The sequence below is a fragment of the Solanum tuberosum genome, unplaced genomic scaffold (genome assembly GCF_000226075.1).
Source record: "Solanum tuberosum cultivar DM 1-3 516 R44 unplaced genomic scaffold, SolTub_3.0 scf00630, whole genome shotgun sequence".
NCBI classification, from domain to species: domain Eukaryota; kingdom Viridiplantae; phylum Streptophyta; class Magnoliopsida; order Solanales; family Solanaceae; genus Solanum; species Solanum tuberosum.
This window is the reverse complement of record NW_006239566.1, coordinates 214,863-221,590: the sequence shown is the minus strand read 5'-3', so window position 1 is coordinate 221,590 and position 6,728 is coordinate 214,863.

Sequence of the window (6,728 nt, the reverse complement as noted above, 5' to 3'; positions counted from 1 at the left end):
CCCTGCGGCGTCTTTAACGATGAGAGAAGGCTATATCGAAGACCTATCAAGAAGGTCAAGTCTTTCACTACCATTGTAGTTTCTAAGTTGATTTGTTCACGTTGTTGCGGACAATGCTTTTCTCTACACTTCTCAAAGATTTTTCAAGATTTACTTATCAAAAAAATTCACTTCGAGCACCATTTTTTTTACTTAAAAGTGTTCATCTCAAAAAGTTACCGAATATATCCATTATGTACACAAACTAAAGAGACAACTTAAATTGGGAGCAGAGAGTAGAGAAGAATTGGCGTTGGGGATACTTTTAAAACTTAATTCACTCTATATCCATTTCATTTATTTTTTAGGGTTGGGCTTTTTAAAAAGGAAAAAGTGTGGGGTCATGGGTATGTTTGGCTTTTTCAAAACTTGGGGTATATTTGTGAATGTGGGGTCCAGGGATTATTTATTGTTGTTAAAACTTGGGGAAAAATTATAGCACTACAAAAATATATTATAATCCCAATACATTTTTTAAAATATTATATTCTGATAAAATATTAATTATTTATGAAAATTGAGGCGACGTTTCTTCTTCTCCAAGTGCAATGTCCCGCTTTGCATCTTCATCTTCCGCATACACTTCTCTTCTAGTCTAATCATACTCTACTCTTCCCCATACACTTCTCTTCCATTAACTTATACAAACTTTTCTCCATTTTCATCATCCTAAACCCTCTCAAATCGTCATCTGTTTTTTTCAAGCTTCTTCTCCAAGTTCAAAGCTTTCATCTTTGGTAAGTTGATTCTTCTTTAATGGTGTTTTTCGGTAATTTTTAGCCGTATTTGGTTGTTTATTTTGTTATAGTAATGTAATGATTTAATGAACCCTTTTTCTGGACGGTTTTTCTTCTTGTTCTTGTTTAGGATGAAATTTTTTCGCCGTATTCCATGAATATTTGTAGTCTCTAATGAAGTTTTTATTTGGGTATAAATATTTGACCCTATTTGGTTGCTTATTTTTTTTAAAATAATTTATATTTATCTCGCCTGTTGATTTTTAAATTTTGGCTTTTGTTGTGGATTACTGTTTTTCTCCATTGTATTTGTTTGCTTTTGCTGGTCTTGTTTTTTCTCATTACATGTGTTGTTACACGAAGTCGATGTGCAGTATTTTTCATTGCCCTCTTTTAGTGGCGTTTTCTTTCAATCGCATTGTTGATTTCTGTTGTATCTGCTATTTATTTTTCATGTTTTATTGTAGGTTTACTCTGGTTATAGCTAAAACTAGAGGTGGGATCGTTAAATGAATTGTTCCTAAGCCTTGTAAAACAAGAAAAGAAAGGCTGAACAAGTTTCAAGATGTTCAAAAAAGAAAAAAGTTGTAGTTGAAGAACCCAAGTATGACTCGGATTCTGGTACGATGGATGAAATCTACAACTATGAGGACAGTAGTGCCCAAGCTACTGATGAGGTTGAGTCTAGTGAAGAGAACAGTGACAATGGAGACGAAGAGACTAATAGAGATAGTCAAGATACTGGAGATGAGGATGATGATCCTCTGTCCTTGCCAACTTGTGCAAGAGAAATCTCTGGTAAGTCCTATAATCTCACTACATGGATGGATGAGTTAGAATCTTTTCCAGCGAAAATTTATGTTAGAGCAAGAATGACTCTTTTTCAAGATTTTAGAAATGTTTTAATTCAAGAAAAAATTTATAATGACTTTAAAGGAACTTGTTTTGGTCCATTACATGTTGTTGCGTCATGTCAAAAATGATAAAAAAAAATTGCATGAGATGTGGTTTTGTGTGAATGATAAGTCTGCTTGTTTTGGCTTAAAAGAGTTTGCATTGATTACGGGGCTGAATTGCTCAGCATACCCCCGTGATGCAAACATAAAAAAAGTGCTTCAGAAGGTGATAAATTTTACTATAAAGTAAGCAGGAATAAGAATATCAATGGTTCAAAGTTGTTGAGTTTGATTAAGGGTACCAGATTGAATATGGAGAAGAAGTTGAAGTACTCTTTAGTTTGGTTCGTCCACTCAATTTTGTTTGCCCACGATCAATCTAAGATTGTGGATTCAAACCACATTAAGATGGTTGATGATTTAGATTTTTTCAAGAGTTATCCGTGGGGAAAAGAGTGTTTTGATTTAACACTGAAGTATTTGAAGAACAAAATTAATTTGAAAAAACAAAGTGAAGTGTACAGGGAAAGAGGGAATGTATCGTATGCTTTGTATGGCTTTCCCTGGGCATTTCTAGTAATTTTATCAATTATGGACTTGATTAATATTAAACTCTTATATATTTATATAGTATTTCATAGTCTTTATTTATTTATTTATTTATTATTTTATTAGTTTCAGGTTTGAATATATGAGGCTTTTCCTCATCTTGGTAAATTATGCAAAGAAGTCCTTGGATTCTCCTCTGCCAATTTCCCGTTTACATAGATGGCACACGGCAAAGAGCGATAATATTATCGAAGGTGATCCATTTAAGTACAAAGGGAGAAGTACAAAAGGTATAAACTTATTTATTATTAGCTAGCAATATTTGTAAAATTAGTGAAGGTCTTGTACTATTTATGTTTTTTTGTAGGTTGTGCATCCATACATCATACCTACTGTCTGTGAGACCAAACAAAATTATATGGAAACATTAAAGCCATATACGGACGAAGTGAAGAACACAATCATTGATGACTTAAAGGCCAGTTTGAAAGGTGTCACTGTCCTCACTTCTGCAGAAGGTAATGTGGAGGATGAGTATTCAAATGATCACAATCCTAATCAACCTTGTGAGAATTATGTACCAAGTACTTCTAAAGATGAAAGTTTGGGTGAGCGTGTTGCTTCCCCCGAGCAATCAATGGTGGAAATTGTTGCTTTTGTACGAGAGGAGAAATTGAAAAGAAATGAAAAGAAAAAAAAAAGGTAGATAAATTTATATATTAATTATGTAAAATAATGTGTTTGTATTAATGCTTAGCCACTGATCCTGCAATAGATGATGACAACTTTTTATCACCAACAATTGATGACAACATCCTTCCATTAGTTGTAGTCAATGATGATCTTGCTGCAGTTGATGCATACTTTCCTGAAGAAGTTGATGAATAGATGAAGGAAGAGGAGATGAAAGAAGAAGAGAAACAACAAGATGAGGAGAAGATGACAGGAAAAGAAGAAGAGAAGATGGAAGAAAACGATGAAGAAAAAGAAGAGGAGAAACTAGAAGAAAAGAAAGAAGAAGAAAGTGAAGAGGAGAATCTGGAAGAGAAGAAAAATTAAGAAAATGAAGCAAGTGGAGAATAAGAGAAAGAACAACAAGAGGAGAAGATAACAGAGAATGAAGAAGAGGAAAAGTTGGAAGAAAGAGGCTTGCCCACTGATGTGGCAGAAGTGGAAAAAGAAATAGACGTGATGGGCATTGTGATGGAGCTTAATGGTGAGGTTGGTGGTGATGAGTAAGGGTTGTTGTGGTTTTTGTGATGGCTATTCCCTGGTATTTTAAGACAATTTTTGAAGTTGTTCATTTTTTATGACAATTGGTTTTTGTGATAGTTGGGTTTTCCCTGGTTTGAAGACAATTGTTTTTTATATGATTTTTTAAGACAATAGATTTTTGATAAGTTGGTTTTTAAGAACATGGTTAAAGTGGTTTGTTGTTTTGCTGTTTTTGACGACAAAAATGTACATTGGACAGTACATATTTTATTATGAAGGGTTTTTAAATTTCTTATTAATCTATGTCTTAATAAACTTGTATGTCTAATACTATAAATTGTTATCACTGTTGATCTATAACATTATCGATCAAAAATAAAAGATATAACAGTGCAATAAATAGAGGTAAATACTTTATTTATTCAGCACTACATTCATGTTACACACTTGTTACACATTTCCAAAAAGCAAACACCAAAAATAAACCACACAATATAACTTTTAGGCTCTTTTCTTTTTCTTCTGTCAAAATCAACCTTTCTTTTAGTTGATCTCTATCTATTTCAGCATCTTTTAGCAACACTTTCAAGTGATTCCTTTGCTCTTCGGCCTCATTTAAGAAAGTCATTAGCAGATTCCTATTTTCTTTGGATTCCCGTAGCTTTGTTAATAATTCAAATTTGGCAATGCCTTGAAAATTTGATGGGCTACTCGTTCATGATTCATTTTCAAGTCACCTAAAAAATGAGCATATGCCAACTGCACAATTAAAGAATTGTCAACCTGAATTTGTATCGTTGTGTGACGTCCTCAACGTAGCTGGATTACCACAATGATAATTGCAAGACTTTTTTGCTTTGGATGTTTGAGATGTTTGAGACATTGTAAAAATGGAGGTTTTTGAGTTGTTTATGAGGAATTGCCTTCCTTTTATACTAAAAATTAAGCAGATGTTACCGTTGAAAAAGTGGAATTTGAACTTTTGTTACCGTTGTAAAATTTGTCTATGTAAATATGTACTGGTTGTTAAAACATATAGACCTCTTAAACAATCGATGCATATCTATGTGTGTGGTGTGTGTATTATCATTGAGATTTACACTCTGACATTAGTAAGGTATATTCGGGTTTATGTCTATGTTAAAGCATCGTCGATACTGCAGGTACTAGAATATGACACTTATATATAGACCAAAACTAGTAGGATTTAAAAAAGACAACAATTAATTAATAATAAATAATATTTTTGAAATTTATCCAATTAAATAAGTTTAAACAAGTCATATGATCATTTAAGAGTCCACATAAATTAGGTGTGGTAATTAGAGATGTATGATGAAGAGTTGTGGTTATACAATCAACATCCTTACATCATACTTATGCTTTCTCAAACATTGTAACAAGAATGTTGATTGTATAACTACAATTCTTCCTCATACACCTCTAATCACCTCATACACTTTTGGGAGTCTCCTCTCATACTCCCATATAATCACCAACAACATCAACAAATTCAGTTACTGCCATTATCGACTACAAAGATATACTAGATTACAGTATCAGTCGTTAACAATCGATGAAGTCTGATATCGTACATAAACGCGACTGAATGAGATCGTGGTTCAAAATGCAGCTCCTGCAATGGCGAAACAGATCTTCAATGCTTTTAAACTACTAAAATGTATCCATAATGAGTTATCAAGTGATTATTATGGAAGATTTCTCAAATTTCTAAAATGGCGGAAAAATCATTTTGAAGCTTGGTTTTTGAAAGAAAATGTAGTAAAAATGAAGATTGAATAGGAGATGATGATGATATTACCTTGAAAATGGATATTTTGGCCGAAAAACTCGTCGGAATCGTCACTTTCAACAGCAGCAAAAACGAGCTGCTCTCTTCTTTTCCGTTTGGTTTTTTTCTTTGTTTTTAATATAATTTTTAAAAAAATGCAAATAGATATATATTATTTCAAATTAGTTGGAAAAGAAGGGGGGACCATAGTGGAGATATGAAAACCTAGTGAGGTCTTTTGTATGTGCCAATTAGGGCACATAGATGATGTCATTAAGTGGCTATACCACAAATTGTTCAAGACTTTTGTCTTAATGTTCATTAAACTTCTGGAGATATCGTTGCATGACTTACTACAAAAGCAAGCTACATATATAGAAAAATAAACAATTAAATTTTTAATCAGTATAATTTCTCATGTAACTAAACAAGGGAAAAGGTTCAAATATGTCATCGAATTTTGAGAAAATACTCATTTATGTCATCCGTTAAAAGATTGGTTCATCTATGACATTGTCGTTTGAGAAAAAACTTATTCATTTCATTATTTTTTAACTCCGACTTTGGAAAACCATTTTTACCTCAACAAGACCCCAAAACAACTTTTAACATTTTTCAATTGGAGCTTTGGATCAAATGTACTCTTTTTGCTTCTTCTTCCTCAAAAACATATGAAGAACATCATGAACTCTCAAATTTCCAACTTTCTTCATTTCTTCACGAAATCACCTCAAATTTTAAGAGTAGTTTTCCTCCGAACTAGATATCAAACTCAATATCTTTTGAGCTCGAATTCAACCTAACTCAATAAGACCCACTTGAAATTTGTTCAAAACTTCAACATCCTTTAATGGTAGAAGTTTCTCCACAACCCTAAATCACTTGAAATTTCGGACATAGATTCAAAAAAATACTAGGGAACAAAGATCTAATGTCAAAACAACAACCAAAACACGAATCAAAGTAAATTTTCAAATTTTGGGATTCCACTTTTTCAGAATCTTATAAATACGGACGAGTTTTCTTAACTCCACAAATGATTTTTTTTAAAATAAAAATAAAAATAATGACGTGACCGAAATTTGAGGTGATTTCATGAAGAATTGAAGAACTTGAAAATTTGAAAGTTCTTGATGTTGTTGATCATGTGTTCTTGAGGCAGAAAAAACAAAAGAGTACATCTGATTCAAAAACCACAATTGAAGTGATAAAAGTCGTTCGAAGATCTTGTTTAGGTAAAAAATGGTTTCGCAAAATTGGAGTTAAAAAATAATGGTGAGCCTTTTCTCAAACACATAGATGAGCAATTTTTTTAGCAGGTGACATAAATGAACCTTTTTTTATCATAGTTCAATGATATATTTGAGTCTTTCCCATTAAATAATAATAAGTAGGATATTAGTTTATATTTTTCCAATTACGTCTACTTTGATTTGTCAAAGAATATAATTATAGAGAAAGTATGCAACTATATATGTGGGATATAATAGAGAAAACACG